This window comes from Dioscorea cayenensis, chromosome 1 (genome assembly GCF_009730915.1).
Source record: "Dioscorea cayenensis subsp. rotundata cultivar TDr96_F1 chromosome 1, TDr96_F1_v2_PseudoChromosome.rev07_lg8_w22 25.fasta, whole genome shotgun sequence".
NCBI classification, from domain to species: domain Eukaryota; kingdom Viridiplantae; phylum Streptophyta; class Magnoliopsida; order Dioscoreales; family Dioscoreaceae; genus Dioscorea; species Dioscorea cayenensis.
The window spans coordinates 18,841,589-18,858,985 of NC_052471.1; the positions used below are offsets into that span (position 1 = coordinate 18,841,589).

Below are 17,397 nucleotides of genomic sequence, written 5' to 3' on the forward strand. Positions count from 1 at the left end.
TGATTTGGAGGGGCACAAAGGCAGTCACATTCGAGTATCCAGGCTTGTGCATTGATAGCAAGATCTTCACCAATGAAGCCATTTATTGAAGAACCAAAGCGATCTATGATGTAAATGTGTGCCCGTTTATGTTATCTTGATGAAAACATGGATTTGGGAGTGTTTCGAGTCAGCTCATCAGCAGCGTGCTCTATTCACGACCCGGCCGAAAAAGTGAAGTTCGGAGAATCCATGCGGGTGTGTGGACTTTATCCACGCTCTATGTGGAATTTTCATTAGGCCCATGTGGAGAATCCACATGGGCGTGTGGATGACCGATTCCAGCCCTATTTAAAGCCGATTGCAGCCCCGATTTCAAGATGCTTTTATCCATCTTTTCCCAACCTTTCAAGAGGGCGCCGCCTAGGGTTTGGAGAGGTATTGGCAAGGGATTTGGAGAGGCTCTACGATTTTAACATCGTGCTCTATTTGGAATAAGGTTAGTGGGAGAGCTTTCATTGGCATCGATCTGGTGAGGTGTATCCTAGGCTGGACAAAGGGACCTTTAGAAGAGTCGAGACTTCTCCACAAGACCATTGTCACGGCTATCGAGGGGGTTTTCTATGGATTACTTGCTTTTACATTCGATTTCATTGTTGATTGTAACTAGCTCCATGGAGAACTAAACCCCCTAGTGGGTGCTTGGATTTGTGAACCCTAGGATGTATTTGTTTTGTTAAACCTTCTATTATGCTTTCATTAATCGATGCTTTAATTGAGTTCCAATCTTGAATGTTTGATTGACTGAATACTACCTTAGAGTGACACTAGGGTTGAGAGTTCTTATTGGTAACCCTTGTAAGTGCGTGACACACCACGAGAGTTAGAAAAAGCTAGATTGGAGAAGGTTGAGAGGGTGGGTCGAGGAGGTGGCGGGCGTCCCCCTTACCCTCCGTGTGATTTATCCCTACCTCTATTTCCTCGAGTTCTTTGTGGTCATCGTAAAGTGAATGGGCTAAGGGATGACCCTCCGCTGGGGCTTAGTTGTAAAGGTAACGGAGTGAAGCGTTGAAGTGATTTTAGCACCTAGGGCTTAATTTTGACTAGGGACCTTCCACTTGGACCAAAGACTTAGGTCTACATCTAGGAAGAGGATTTATCACTTGGAATCCCTAGAATTCATTGCGATTACATGACGAGTGTGAGGTGTTGAGATTTTTTTATTTCTCCTCCGAGACATGTATAGAGTTAGGCATGGTTCACCTTAGATTTGGGACCATGTATCGAAGGATCTCCATGACTCATTAATGCATTAGTTAGGAAGCATAATAGAGGGTTTTGCTCTTGAACCGATCGCCTAGGTGAAATAATATCCAAGTACCCCATTTTTATCGATTGTCATACCTCTCCCTTTACTTGTGCTTCTCTTTCTTGTCTTTTTTATTCTTATTTAAATTACATCTTGTTAACAAAACCATTATTTATCTTTCACTTGGTTAAGAAACAATTTAAGTATTTTTTATTCTCTACTCCCTGTGGATACGATACCCACTCACATGGGATTTATTACTTCGACACCCGTGCACTTGCGGTTTACACGCATAATCGGTGATGTCAAGTTTTTGGCGCCGTTGCCGCGGAGTAGGCGTTTAGAGATACTTTGCACTTTGTTTTCTTAGCTATTCACTCATTCATTCTATTTCATATCTTCTTTTTCTATCATCGTTCTGATTTTTCTTTTCTTTTGGTACTGCTCCAGGTTATGATCCGAGGAAATCCTTTGACATTGATTGAAGGAGATCTGGAACTTTAACGTACACTCAGAAGAAGAGGAAAAGAACTTGTGCAAAAACCGTCTAATCAAGATGAAATAGAAGTTGAAGGGTAAGATAATATGGCAGAACAGAATAAGCAATAGAGGACACTTTCTGATTATACTAGAACCTCAGTTTTGGGTACACAATCGAGTATTCTTCGACACCTAATCACAGCTTTGAACTTTGAGGTAAAACCGGCATTCATCCAAATGATTCAATAGTAAGCGCAGTTTAATGGTTTGGCCGATAAGGACCCAAACAACCACATAGAGATCTTCTTGAAAGTTTGTGATATGTTGGAGATTAATGGTGTATCCAATGATGCTATTAGATTGAGGGCTTTCCCATTCTCTTGTGGATTAAACATTGGAGATTAATGAAATGTTGAAGACCAATGTATCCAATGATGCGACATTCTCTTGTGGATGAATACATGCAAGAAATGTTTAATCCGGACCCGTACAAGGGTTTGTTCGATCAAGATGTGGACAATGAAGAAGTAATGATGCTTGGTCTGGAGGAACAAGTACCATTTAACTAGGGGATTATGAAGAAGGTGCTCCAGAAGATGAAGAGGGCAAGGAGACGCCACTGGAAATACACCAAGGCTATTGGGGATGTGCATGAACCGAACAAGTTGGATGAACCATTGTTAAGTGGTATCAAGCCTGATAACTCCTCCTCTACCTTCAAGAGACTTTGCTCATCATGCTTTCAAGTTATCGGTAAGAAGACAACCTTTATCTATAAACCCCCGTAAGGTAAGATAAGGTATGTCAAGATTAGTGACGTTAAACAAGTGCTTCTTGGGAGGTAACCCAAGTGTTTATTGTTTTCTTAGTTGTTAATTAATGTTTGCATGAATAAAGTGTTGAGTGTTGGTGCCAATATGTTTTGATGCATTGCTGTGTGTTTTCTTGTGGATTTTTGATGTCATCGCTCTTTCATATAGATTTGGTGAATTTTTGGTCATGCGAGCTAGTTTCTCATGTTTTCACTGGTATATTTTGCATAATAGAGTAGGCTCTGAGTGTGTTTACATGTTAGAAATTTTCTGCAGAGCATGTAGAGTTTTTAAGGCATCTAGAGAAAACGCACGGGACTCTGAAATTTCTCTGGATGCCAAAATTTCCACACGCCCATAGCATTGCACTGTGAGCTCGTCCAGAGAAGGCACAGGGGCGTGGACGCGCCCTTGTAAATGACTTTGTGACACCCGCATGCCTGTGGGTAATTTCAGCATGGGCGTGTGTTTCCCTGCAGAGAGTTAGCAATTTTTCCTCAGAGCACACAGGGGGTGGACACACCCCTGTGGGCGAACTTATAGCAAACACACGGGCATGGGTATTTTACACATGCCCATGTGGATCTCTATAGAAGAGCACTCCTCCATCCAGAAAATATACAGGGGCGTGTGTCTGCCCTTGTGAACCGCACAGTAATGATACACGCCCGTGCAAAATGTCCACACGGGTGTGCGAAACACTTAGAGAATTTTCTCAGTTGGATAGAGAGGGTACAGGGGCGTGTGTTTTCCCTTGTGAGTCTCTCATGTGGAGGCGCACGGGCATGGGTAATTTCCACACAACCGTGTGGATGTGCAAGAATGACAAGGCTACATTCCTTCTTTATAAATCCTTCAAGGCCCTTCTCCGTAACATACCTCCAAACACTCAGGGAACACTCTCCGACATTCTCCCGACCTCCCATTGTTGATTTTGAGTAGATTATTTGAGTTTCTCGCTGATTTCACTGGTCTTAAGTTCATCACATCGGTAAACCCTTGTTTTATCTTGTTGTTGCCCTCATTTGATTCTATTTGATTTTTTTTATTAAACTGGTGAATGTGCCTCGGTTTCATGCTAAAATGGCTATGATATGTTTTTAATGAGCTCTAAAAGTGAGGAAGAGGTGTATTCGTGGATTTTTCCACAAGGGTTGTGCGGTCTTCACGCCTCGTGAATCCACATGGGCATGGGAAATTTTCACACGACTGTGTGGATTCCTGCAGTATTAAGTTATGAATGAATCTAATCAATTTCTTTTCAAATACATGCTGGTATAGCCCCAGATCGAAGAAAACAGCTGGTAAGCGTCCTAGAGAGCTAACTCCTATTCCAGAAGGCATGTAATTTGCACTTCCCGAACATCAAGCTTGATTTAAGCGACTAGCGAAGCTTAAGTTTGGTCAGACATGAATCCCAGATGTGAGTTCACTTAGGGAAGTGCAGTTAGCACATGACATGGCTAATGAGGTCGAGGAGTTACTATCGGTGGGTAGTTGGCGCTAGTCGCTGATTATTCGTAACCCGGTTATCCGCCTACTCACATTGGAGAGTGCTCGCCTCATTTGAGTTTGACCGCCTACACTCATTTTTCATAGCATCGCCAGCATTCGCTAAGAGCTTTTGGGTAGCATCATAGTATGAGCGCCACGCAGTTTCCTCCGTTAGACTGGATTATATGATGAGGAGTTCGAAAGTGAGACGAAGGAGTATGATGAGTGACGATCGACTATTCGGGAAGCTTAACCCCCATAAAGCCTATAGAATTTTATGTGGTCAGGGTCGGTATGAATCAGGAGTGTCCAAGGCTACATGCCTTTGTCAACCTACTTATAGGTATCTTCACACCATCCTTAGTAGATCAGTGAACGATCTCTCGATGACAAAGACGGGAGTCCTTAGCGTAGCGGAACTCTATATTTATACTCCATGGGGCGGAACGAGCCGATTCATTTGGGACACATTTTAGTGGAGTATCCGAAGCATCGTAAGTGTATCCCGTGCTTGGTGTCATTTTCTCAGTGCCCATACATTACTAGACTCATCTTGGGGATGGGCCTACGAGACACGATTAGAGGCCGATCAAAATGATAGTCACCGAAAGACCCTCGGGTTAGAGATAATGAGTCTCATGGGTATGATTAGGAAATATCCGAATGGTGTTTATGTGCTGAATATGCCCCTACCAGAGCTATTTGTATCTGAGGAAGCTATAGTAGAGGGGTCTCAGCTAGCATTAGAGTCACACTGAGTAGAGATCGATAAGCGGTCCCTCCAGCGCATGAGCCCCCACCATTGCGGATATTCTCTCCAACTCAAGCTCATGATCGATTTGAGTGGCTCAAGGGTGTTGTAGACACCCCATGCCAGGATGTGGCCGAGGTCTGCGTACACACATGCCGTAAAACCACAGCGAAGCTCTGCTGGTAACGGTTCGATATCACATGCCAGCTTGGTCGAGCGAGACATCAATATTACCATTTGAGATGTGAGCCCCAACACCGCTGATCCACCAAAGATCGCCTCCTTCACCAAAGAGAGCGTAGACCCTTTTGATGACACTAACACTTGATATCATTTTCATTTTTATTACCTTTGTATTTTATTTTGGACTTATATACTTAGAAAGGACTTTTTTTCTGAGTTTATTTTTCGTTTTGATGTCCCGAGTTGTATTAATTGTATCATCTTTTATTTACTCAAGTTTTTTTTGTTTTTATTGATCTTCACTAAATCCCCTCGTGTATGCGTGTAGATGGTCTTGTCAGTATGGAAACTTAGAATTAGTCATGAACGCGTCCAAGGTGCTTTTCGACACTGGCCGTAGCGCCTATCACTAATTCGTTAGAACAACACTCCTAGGATGCAGCTTCATCAAATGCAACACTAGAAGTCGGGAGTATTGTTTTGATTGCTTCTCCCACATATTCCTCGTCTCGTATATTATGAGTAAGCTTGCATGTGTATATTGGGGACATGTACAACTTAAGTGTGTGTGGGTAGGGAGTTTGCATAATGCACATCTCCTTTATACCGGTTTTTGATTGATATACAAGCTCACATAGCCAATGGTGGTTCACCTTAGTTGTAATGATCGTATTCTTGAGTTTAGGAGAATTTTTAACATTGAATCGTTCTCATGCTCTAGTTCTTGCTTGAATTTCTAGGAATTTTTGCCCCTAGTTGACACTTGTTGCAAGATCTCACTCTTTTAAACTCTTTTGGAAACTCAAGTTTGATTATAAAGAGCCTAGTTATAGTTGTTTCTTTTGTAAACTATTTCAACCAAAAAAAGGAAAAAGGAAAAGAAAGAACAAAATAGTTTTATTTTTTTTAGTTGTGCTTATTGGGTGGGAAAGAGCTACCACCCATGAAGTATGAAGCTACTCTCATAAGCTCGGATACTAGTTATGCACTAATGAGAGAAAGAGCTATCTCATAGGATGAATGAAAGCTAGCACTCGATAGAAAGAGCTACCACCTCAAAGTGTGAAAGCCACCTTAGTAGCCGCTTTGCAAAGGGCTACTTTAGAGGATATGTGAACCTACTACCTTCTTTTTAAGTTTTGTTACATTTTTGAAGATAAATAAGTCCCTTATACTTAGAACTTTGAGGAGTTTACCTTGGGTTGACTTGAGTGAGTTTACACACACTTACACGACTTCGGGTTTGTTGTCCTTTTTGATTCAAGTTTTTAGCTAGAGCATTGATTTTTCGTATTTAGTGCTGAATTTCCCTTACTTATAGAATGCTCTCTTTACATGTTTTAGTGAACCTAAGGCTAACCACTTCCAATATTTTCTTCATATATACTTCAATGTTTTAATTTTTGCTTGAGGACAAGCAAAAGCTTAAGTGTGGGTGAGTTTGATAAGTGCTTTTGTGATAAAAATGTGAAGTATTCTTTCCTTATGATGAGCATTACTATTATCAGGTTTTAGCACTAATATGTGTGCATTTATGTTACTTTCATGTGTATAGGGTTGTGAAGCCAAATGTTAAAGAAAGAAGCCAATGTAGGTCATGAACTCACTATTTGGAGGAAATCTTCATAAGGTTCAAATGCGAAGTCATAAGTCAGCTTCAAGATGCGAGAATGTGTGCCAACCTCCTTGTATTCAAGTTAGCACAATGATTTGGAGGGGCACAAAGGCAGTCACATTCGAGTATCCCAGCTTGTGCATTGATAGAAAGATCATCACTAACGAAGCCATTTATTAAAGAAGCAAGGCGATCTACGATGCAAACGTGTGCCCATTTACGTTACCTCGATGAAAACATGGATTCGGGAGTGTTTTGGGTTACTACTGTAGCAGGTTCTATTTACAGGTGGCCAAAAAAGTGAAGTTCAGAGATTCTACAAGGGCGTGTGGTTATTATCCACGCCCATGTGGAATTTCCACAGGCCCGTGTGGAGAATCCAGATGGCCGTGTGGACTCCTGATTCTAGCCTTATTTAAGGCCGATTTCAGCCCTGATTTTAAGAGGCTTTTTTCCATCTTTTCCCCAACTTTCAAGATGGTGGCGGCTAGGGTTTGGAGAGATATTGTCAAAGAATTTGGAGATTTTCTACGGCTTCGACATCGCACTCCATTTGGATGAAAGTTAGTGGGAGAGCTTTCGTTGGCATCAATCCGGCGAGGTGTATCCTAGGCGGGACAAAGGGACCTTTGGAAGAGTCGAGGCTTCTCCACAAGACTATCATCATGACTATCGAGAGAGTTTTCTATGGATTACTTGCTTTTACATTCGATTTCATTATTGATTGTAACTAGCTCCATGGAGAGATAAACCACCTACTGGGTACATGGATTTGTGAACCCTAGGATATATTTGTTTCATTAAAACTTTTATTATGCTTTCATTAATTGATGCTTTAATTGAGTTCCAATCTTGAATGTTTGATTGAATGAATACTTCCTTAGAGTGACATTGGGTTTAGAGTTCTTATTGGTAACCCTTGTGAGTGAGTGACACACCACGAGAGTTAGACAAAGGTAGATTGGAGAGGGTTGAGAGGGTGAGTATAGAGATAGCGGAGCGTCCCCTTTCCCTTGCGGTGTGATTTATCCGACCTTCATTTCCTCGAGTTCTTTGTGGTCATATTAGAGTGAACGGGCTAAGGGATGACCTTCCGCTGGGGGCTTAGTTGTAGAGGTAACGGAGTGAAGCTGATAAGTGCTTGTTTGATAAGAATATGTGAAGTGTTCTTTCCTTACAATGAGTATTACTTTTATCAAGTTTAAGTGCTAATACATGTGTATTTGTGTTCTTTTGCGCATGTGGGCCTGTGAAGCTATGTTTTTAGAAAAGAAGCCAAAAATAGATCGTGTACGCACTATTTGGTGGAATCTTAGAAGCAACAATGCGAACACACAAATGGGGCTCTAAGATACGTGAATGTGTGCTAACCTCCATGTATTCAAGCCATTACAATGAGTTGGAGGGGCACAAAGGTAGTCACATATGTGTATCCCAACTTGTGCAATGATAGCAAGATCTTCACCAATGAAACCGTTTATTAAAGAAGCGACGCGATCTACGGCATAAACGTGTGCCCGTTTATGTTGCCTCAATGAAAAGTGGATTCGGGAGTGTTTCTAGCGGACTGTAGCCAAAAATTAGAAGTCCAGAGAATTCACACAGGCGTGTGGAAATTCCACATGCCCGTGTGAAAATTCCATAGGGGCGTGTGGAACATCCACAAGCCCGTGTGGATGCCTGATTCTAGCCCTTTAAAAGCCGTTATTCAGCCCCGATTTCTCAATCTTTTCCCCTATTCTTTTCTCCATCTTTTCCTGAAATTGAGAAATGACGGTGGCTAGGGTTTTGAGAGGTATTGGCTAGGGCTTTGGAGAGGTTCTATGGCTTCGACATCGCACGCCGTTTGGAAGAAGGTTAGTAGGAAAGCTTTCGTCGACACCGATCTGGTGAGGTGTATCCTAGGCTGGACAAAGGGACCCTTTCGTCGAGTAGAGGACTCTTCATAAGACCATCACCATGACTAACGAGAGGGTTTTCTATGGATGCTTTGTTTTTATATTCGATTTCATTGATTGTATCTAGCTCCATGGAGTGCTAAACCCATAGTGGGTACTTGGGTATTCATGAACCCTAGGATTTATTCGTTTCATTGAATCTCTTTATTATGCTTTCAATTAATTGATGTTTATTGTGAGTTCCAATCTTGGAGACTTGATTGTATGAATACTCCTCTAGAGTGACACTAGGGTTGTGAGTTCTTCTTGGTAACTCTTGTGAGTGAGTGACACACCATGAGAGTTAGACAAAGCAAGATTGGAAAGGGTTGAGAGGGTGAGTCGAGATGTAGCGGAGCATCCCCTTAACCCTCCGGTGTGATCTGTCCTACCTCCACGTTCCAAGAGTTTTTTGCAGCCATAGTAGAGTGAATGGGCTAAGGGATGACCTTCCGCTGGGGCTTACTTGCGAGTGCAATGGAGAGAAGCGTTGAAGTGATTTTAGCTCCTAGGGCTTAATTATGGCTAAGGATCTTCCACCTGGACCAAAGGGTTAGGTCTATACATAGGAATAGGGTTTATCACTTGGAATCCCTAGAACTCATTGCAATTCTATACGAGTACGAGGTTGAGAGGTTATTCAATCTCTTCTCAGGGACATGTATAGAGTTAGTCATGGTTGACCTTAGATTGGGGATCATGTAATTAAGGATTTCCATGACTCATTGTTGCATCAATTAGGAAGTATAATAGATAGTTCTTGCACTTGAAACGATTGTCCTAGGATGATCAATATCCGGGTACCCCATCTTTATCGATTTCCATACCATCTCCTTTACTTGTGCCCTCTATGTTGTTATTTTTATTTTTGTTATTTCATATTTTTTCACACTTATCACTATTCATCTTCCACATTAGTTAAGAAACAACTTAAGTGTCTGTATTCCCCATTCTCTGTGGATACGATACCCACACATATGGGATTATTACTTCGATACCCATGCACTTGCGGTTTACACGCATATACGGATGTGTCAGAAGCGTTGAAGTTATTTCAGCACCTAGGGCTTAATTGTGACTAGGGACCTTCCACCTGTACCAGAGGGTTAGGTCTACATATAGGAAGGGGATTTATCACTTGGAATCCCTAGAACTCATTGCAATTCTGTACGAGTGCGAGGTGTTGAGATTATTCAATTTCTCCACCGAGACATCTATAGAGTCAGGCATGGTTAACCTTAGATTTGAGACCATGTATTGAAGGATCTCCATAACTCATTAATGCATTAGTTAGGAAGCATAATAGAGAGTTTTGCACTTGATCCTATCGTCCTAGGCGGAATAATAACCAAGTACCCCATTTTTATCAATTGCCTTATATCCTCCTTTACTTGTGTTTCTCTTTCTTGTTTCTTTTATTCTTTTTTAAATTACATCTTTTTGACAAAACCATTATTCATCTTTCACTTGGTTAAGAAACAATTTAAGTATTTTTATTCCCTACTCCTTATGGATACGATACCCACTCACCAGGGATTTATTACTTCGACACCCGTGCAATTGTGGTTTATACGCATATTTGGTTGTGTCATTGCTCAATGAAGGGTGTACCACCAAAGGCTATCGTGCAACCGGATGGGGCATGCCCCCTTCCACATCAATCATAACTTGTTACGGCCGCCAATCTCGGAGAAGTTATAGTGTCTAACTTCTTACTCAATGGCTTCACTTGGGCAGCGAACGATCTAACCACATTTACTCCATTTGTAGCTGTTCAACCCCATTTCTTGAATTAATTATCGGGCTTCTCATGGGGTCTTGCAACCTAGAGTACCTCCTTCTGCTACATCAAGTAGCTGTCTTGTACTTGGGTTCAAACAATTGTAAAAAGTCCGAATGATCATCCACTCTAGAAACCCATGTTGAGGACAATTTCGCAGGAGTTCCTTGAACCTTTCCCATGTCTCAAATAAAGACTCCAATTCCATTTGCACAAAGGATGAGATCTCATTCCTAAGCTTTACAGATTTTCCGAGATGGAAATAATGGGCAAGAAAAGCTTCTACCATCTCCTCCCATATAGTGATCGATGCTCTAGGTAATTAGTGTAGCCACTGCTTCACTCTCCCCTTCAAGGAAAATGGGAAGGCTCTATACTTGATGGCATCATCCGTAACACCATTGATCTTGAGCATATCACACACTTCCAAGAAATTCTCTATGTGATTGTTTGGATCCACATCGGCCAAACCATTAAACTATGCGGACTGCTGTAACTTGTGGATGAATGCAGGCTTTAGCTCAAAATTCTGAGTTATGATTGGGGGCCACATAATGCTAGATTGTGTCCCCAATACAGACAATCTAGCATAATCAGAGAGTGTTCTCTGTTGTTCATTCTATTCCGCCATGTTGTCAGACCCTTCAACTTCCACTTTAGCTAGATTCAACAGTTATTGCACAGATTCTTTACCTTTTCTTCTGAGTATACATTTAAGTTTGGGATCACCTTCAATTAATATCGAAGGGTTTGCTCGGGTCATAACCTGGAGCTGTATCAAAATAAAAAAAACAAAATTAGAAAAATGGTAAAATAAGAGAAGATATAAAATAGAATGAATGAATGAATAGCTAAGATAGCAAACTGCAAAGTATCTCTAAACACCTACCTTCCGGCAACGATGCGAAAAACTTGATAACACCCCTTGCGTGTGACCCGCAAGTGCACGGGTTTGTCGAAGTAATAAATCCCAAGTGAGTGTGGTATCGTATCCACAGATAGTGGAAATAAAAAATACCTAAATAGCTACTTAACCAAATAAAGATGAATAATGATTGTGTTGATAAGATGTGATGTAAACAGAAATAAAAAAAAAAAGAATGAGAGCCACAAGTAAGCGAGAGGTAAGCCAATCGATAGAGGTGGGGTACTCAGACAATGCTCCGAATAGGACTTATGCTTCAAGTGCAAGACCTACCATTATATTTCCTAATTAATGCTTAATGAGTCGTCGAAATCCTAAAGAACACGGTCCCAAACCTAAGGTCAACCATGACTAACCCTACACTATATCCCATGGAGAAATTGCTCAGTCTCAACACCTCACACTGCACAAAGTTGCATGGAGTTCTAGGGATTCCAAGTGAAAAACCCTATTCCTATGTGTAGATCTAACCCTTTGGTCCAGGTGAAAGACCCATAATTACAATTAAGCTCAAGATACTAAAGTCACTTTAACGCTTCACTCTATTGCTCACACAACTAAGCCCCAGCGGAGTTCATCCCTTAGCACTTCACTCTATTGTAACCGCTAAGAACTCGAGGAAATGGAGGTAGGACAAATCACCCCGGAGGGGAAAGGGGACGCCCCGCTACCTCTTGACTCATCCTCTCAACCATCTCTAATCTAGCTTTATCTAACCCTCATGGAGTGTCACCCATCCACAAAGATTACCAATATTGGCACTCAACCCTAGTGCCACTCTAAGGGAGAAATCATTCAACAAGAATTCAAGATTGGAACTCAGTTAAAAGCATCAATTAAGGAAAACATAATGGAAGGTCAATGAAACAATAACATCCTAGGGTTTACAAAATCCAAGTACCCACTAGAGGGTTTAGCACTCCATGGAGCACAATACAATCAACAATGAAATCGAAAGTAAATATAAGTAATCCATAGGAAAACCCCCTCTGTGTTCATGTTGATGGTCTTATACAGTAGCCTCGTCTTCTGCAAAGTTCCCCTTGTCCGGCCTAGGGCACACCTCGCCGGATCGATGCCGACGAAAGCTCCCCCAATAATCTTTTCCCAAGAGAAGCGCGATGTCAAATCCGGAGAACCACTCCAAAGTCATGCCAAAAGCCTCTCAAAACCCTAACTGACGACCTCTAAAAAGATGGAGAAAAGTTAGAGAGAAGGGAGAAAGAAGATCCCCAAAATCGGGTTGAATCGCGGTTAAATTGGGCTGGAATCGGGCATCCACAAGCCCCTGTGGATATTCCACACCGGTGTAGATAATTTCCACACGCCAGTGAGGATTCTCTGGAAATCTGATTTTCGACCGGCTATGAATAGTACTGCCACAGTGTCTTGCTAAAGTTACTTACTACAGTAACATACTATAGTACTCGGTCGAAACACTCCCAATTCCACACTTTTCATCGAGGTAACATAAACGGGCACACGTTTATGCCATACATCACAACTCTTCTTTAATCAAAAGCCTCAATAATGAAGATCTTGCTATCAATGCAACAGTCGGGATACGCAAATGTGACTATCTTCATGCCCCTCCAACTCATTGTAATGGCTTGAATACATGGAGGTTGTCCCACATTCACATTCTTAGAGCCCCACTTGTGTTTTCTCGTTTGTTCCTTCCAAGACTCCACCAAATAGTGCATTCACGATCTACTTTTGGCTTCTTTTCTCAAAACATAGCTTCACAACCCTACATGCGCAAAAGAACACAAATACACATGTACTAGCGCTTAAACCTGATAAAAGTAATGCTCATTGTAAGGAAAGAACACTTCGCATTCTTAACACACAAGCACTTATCACTAGGGTTTAGAGTGGTTTTGACAAGGCTTTTGGAGAGGTTCTACGGCTTCAACACCGCGCTCCGCTTGGAAAAAGGTTATTGGGGAGGCTTTTATCGGCATTGATCCGACGAGGTGTGCCCTAGGCCGTACAAGGGGACCTTTGGAGAAGACGAGGCTACTCCACAAGACCATCGACACAAATACCGAGATGGTTTTTCTATGGATTACATGTTTTTACATTCGATTTCATTGTTGATTGTAACTACCTCCATGGAGAGCTAAACCCCTAGTGGGTACTTAGATTTGTGAACCCTAGGATGTATTTGTTCATTAATCTTCTATTTTGTTTTCGTTAATTGATGTCTTTAATTGAGTTTCAATCTTGAATGCTTGTTGTATGATTTCTCCCTTAGAATGATATTAGGGTTGAGAGTCTACATTGGTAACCTTTGTGAGTTAGTGACACACCATGAGAGTTAGACATTGCAAGATTGGAGAGGGTTGAGAGGGTGAGTTGAGAGGTAGCGGAGCATCCGATTTCACCTTCAATTTGATTTATCCTACCTCCATGTTCCAAGAGTTCTTTGCAGTCATAGTAGAGTGAATGGGCTAAGGGATGACCTCCGCTATGGCTTAGTTGTACGGGTAACGGAGTGAAGTGTTGAAGTAACTTTAGCACCTAGGGCTTAATTACGACTAGGGGTCTTTCGCCTATACCAAAGGGTTAGATCTATACATTAGAATAGGGTTTATCACTTGGAATCCCTAGAGTGTCTTGCAACTCTACACGGAGTGATGTGTTGAGATTGATCGATTTCTCCACCGGGACATACTGTAGATTTAGTCATGGTTGACCTTAGGTTTGGGACCGTGTGTTTAGCAATTTTCATGACTCATTAAGCATAAATTAGGAGATATAATAGTTGATTTTGCACTTGAAGCAATTATCTTAGGTGCTTATCGGTTGACCCCACTTCTATCGATTGGCTTACCTATCATCTATTTGTGATTCTCTCTTTCTTGTTTCTTTTATTCTTGCTTTCATTATATTTTATCAACAAAAATCATTATTCCATCTTCGCTCTCAAGCCTCTCAAAACGATTATAGGCTCGAGATGGGGAAAACATCTGTACTGGGGATGGCTTCTCTGCTGCAAGAGGTGCCTCGATCTCCATCGCCATGGGCTAAGGCTCGGGGGCAAGCTTTGAACCCTCGGCCAGCTCATCCTCCCCCTATTCTACCTTTGGGGCAGGAGTAATCTGAGCATATACTCCTGATTAGACTTTGCGGACCATACCCATCAATCTCATCATCTCTAAGCTCAGGGGGGTAGGTATACTCATCTTCTCTACCCCACGAATCGTGTCCAGAAGACCTATACCCATAACTAGTCTCGTAATGTAGCGGCCCGAAAAAATCATTCCTAATCTAGCATACTGCCCCTGATGTCATATATACTCTATGATAATGTGCCCTAGATGAATCGGTGTGCTTTGGACCATCGAATATATGTACAACAGCTCCTGTCAGCTCAAAATGCTAGTGCTATCACCACAGCCATTCACCGTACTACTCAGAATAATATGCACATATAGATAAGCACGTTAAGAAAGGCATGTGGAATTGGAGACCCCTGGCTCATATTGTCCTTGACCACATAATGCTCTGTACTCTCTCTGCGCTGTCAATGCCCAAGGATAATCTGTAGGTAACTGATGCACGATCAGCAAGCGCACGGAGTCATCAAGTAATACCTTTCGTGCGAGCACGAGAGGGTCGTATTCCCTGGGCCCAAGGATATACCCTTACTTCCTCTTCGCGTATTGTCTAGCCAAAAGATTCGAAGGGGTTCTCTAATCTATTAATTAAAATGAAAGAACTACAAGTGGAGTCTAAAACAAGGCAAGGGTATAAAATCGGGGAATGAAATGGTCACGGATGCGGATTCCCTAGGGGCTACTGAAATGTAAAGGATGCTAAGAATGTCATGCAATTGAAGGTTTGGACCTAGAGATTTAGTAAATTAGATCAACCAGATGGTCACGGAAATTGACCCCTAATCCAGTATAAGTATTTATACAGAATTTCTTCTGATCAAATCCTAATATGATTGCATTAACAAGGGAGAAATCTCTAATTGGAGCCGGAACACAACTTCGTCTAGCCCTAATGTTGGAGGGGTACAAAATACCTGATGGTCACTACGTATTTGTACATGAATCCCATCCAAACTTGGTGTGTCTAGTACAAGGGCGATGGTCACACTACCAAGTACAACCTAGGAGTTGGTTTACAGAGTTCTCATGTAAGCAACCCATCAAATGCACCAAGAATGAATCACAAACACACAACAATTGCAATAAACAAAATTAGATCATCCAAATACACAAGTTCACCCCAAGGTTCACCGGCATCCGGTGACCTTGGGGTCTACTTGTCCATGCAAACAAATACAAATAATAGGTCCATCAAAAAAACTATAAATGACATAAGAAAACTCCTTCAAACAATAGAAGTGAGATGAGAAGCCAAATTAGGTGGAAAGCTTCCATGGATGACGGGATCGGGGGGGCTTCCCTTATCATCTACAAGCTCCCAAAGAAGAGATCGATGAAGATCTAGCCAAACCAAGCTTCTTCCTTTGATTCCCCTTGTCCAAAACGTGTGATCTTACCTCCCCTAAACTGGTAGAAGTCAGCTCCAACTCCCCAAAAAGCTCTCTCCAAAAATGTCTCCCTTTTTGCCATAGAAATTCAGTCCAATATATACCCCGTCAGGTCCATACGGGCTCCATGCGGGCGCATGGAGGCCGTGAAGCTCACTGCCATTTTGCCCAGAAAAGGTGTCAGTGCTACAGTACTCATCTACATTGTCTTGCTACAGTGTTTTCCTACATTATTTAGAGTTGTGAATTTCCAGCAAACCTCACGGGCACTCATGCGGGCGCGTGGACCACGTGAAGCTCACAGCCGAATGCGTGATAGCATGAACAATGACTCCACTACAGTGCTTGCCACAGTGTCGAAACCCCAAAAATGCCATTTTTGTTGTCGAATTTGTCCAATTTGCATTTTTGAGCTTCGTTCGACTCTTCTAGGATTTGTAACATCGAAATAAGCAATTTACAATTAAACGGGCATCAATTCATTAAAATATACAAAAATAATACAAGATTAATACATATAAAATACGTACATTTAGGTGTTTATTAGTAACTGAGCACACTCCTCAGTGTCTGTAAATGCCTCCTTGTACAAGCCAACCCAGGCTGAAATTTGAGAAATGCTCATGCTATGGTGATGTCTAAATGCCCTAAACTGAATGGCATCTAAGCTGTCGAATCTCTCATAAAATCTATCAAACTCAAATGATGATAAGACCTCAAGAGTAAGTACACGAATGGCTTGCTCCTTAATCAATAGTAGCTGCCTCTGACAAGTTCCCCTTGCGTATATCACGCAAGTGCACGGGTTTGTCGAAGTCATAATCCCGGATGAGCGGGTATCGAATCCACACAGAGTAGGGAATAAAAACACTTAATCCGCTTCTTAGGTATGTGAATGATCAGTAGTGACAAGTGTGACAATGATTCAATTCTCAAAAGTAAAAACAACAAGTAATAGAGCACGAGTAAAGGAGGAGGTAAGGCAATCGATAAAGATGGGGTACTCGGATAATGCTCCACCTAGGACAATCGTCTCAAGTGCAAGAACCCTCTATTATGATTCCTAATCAATGCAATGGCGAGTCGTGGAAATCCTTAAATACATAGTCTCAAATCTAAGGTCAACTATGCCGAACTCTATACATGTCGCGGAGGAGAGATTAGATAACCTCTCAACCTCGTACTCGAATAGAGTTGCAATGAGCTCTAGGGATTCCATGTGATAAATCTCTTCCTAATTATAGACCTAACCCTTTGGTCCAGGTGGATGGTCCCTAACCACGATTAAGCCCTAGATACTTAGATCACCTCAACGCTTCACTCCATTGCACGCGCGAGTAAGTCCCACCGGAGTGTCATCCCTTGGACCATTCACTCTATTATGGCCGTAAAGAACTCAAGGAACGGAGGTAGAATCTATCACGTCGGAGGGGAAAGGGGATGCTTCTATACCTCTCGACTCACCCTCTCTACCCTCTCCAACCTAGCTTTGTCTAACCCTCGTGGTGTGTCACTCACTCACAAGGTACCAAGAAAAACTCTCAAACCTAGTGTCACTCTAGGGGAAATGTTCATACAATCAAGCATTCAAGGTTGGAACTCACAACAAACATCAATTAATT

The 17,397-nt window shown here is 41.9% G+C and overlaps 1 non-coding gene across 1 annotated transcript; it reads left to right on the top strand.

Moving 5' to 3' along the window:
• Nucleotides 1–10,474: 10,474 nt before the first annotated feature.
• On the top strand, nucleotides 10,475–10,581 carry LOC120268256. The gene has a single exon (XR_005538890.1). It is a non-coding gene; the product is annotated as a small nucleolar RNA R71 (small nucleolar RNA).
• Nucleotides 10,582–17,397: the final 6,816 nt, after the last annotated feature.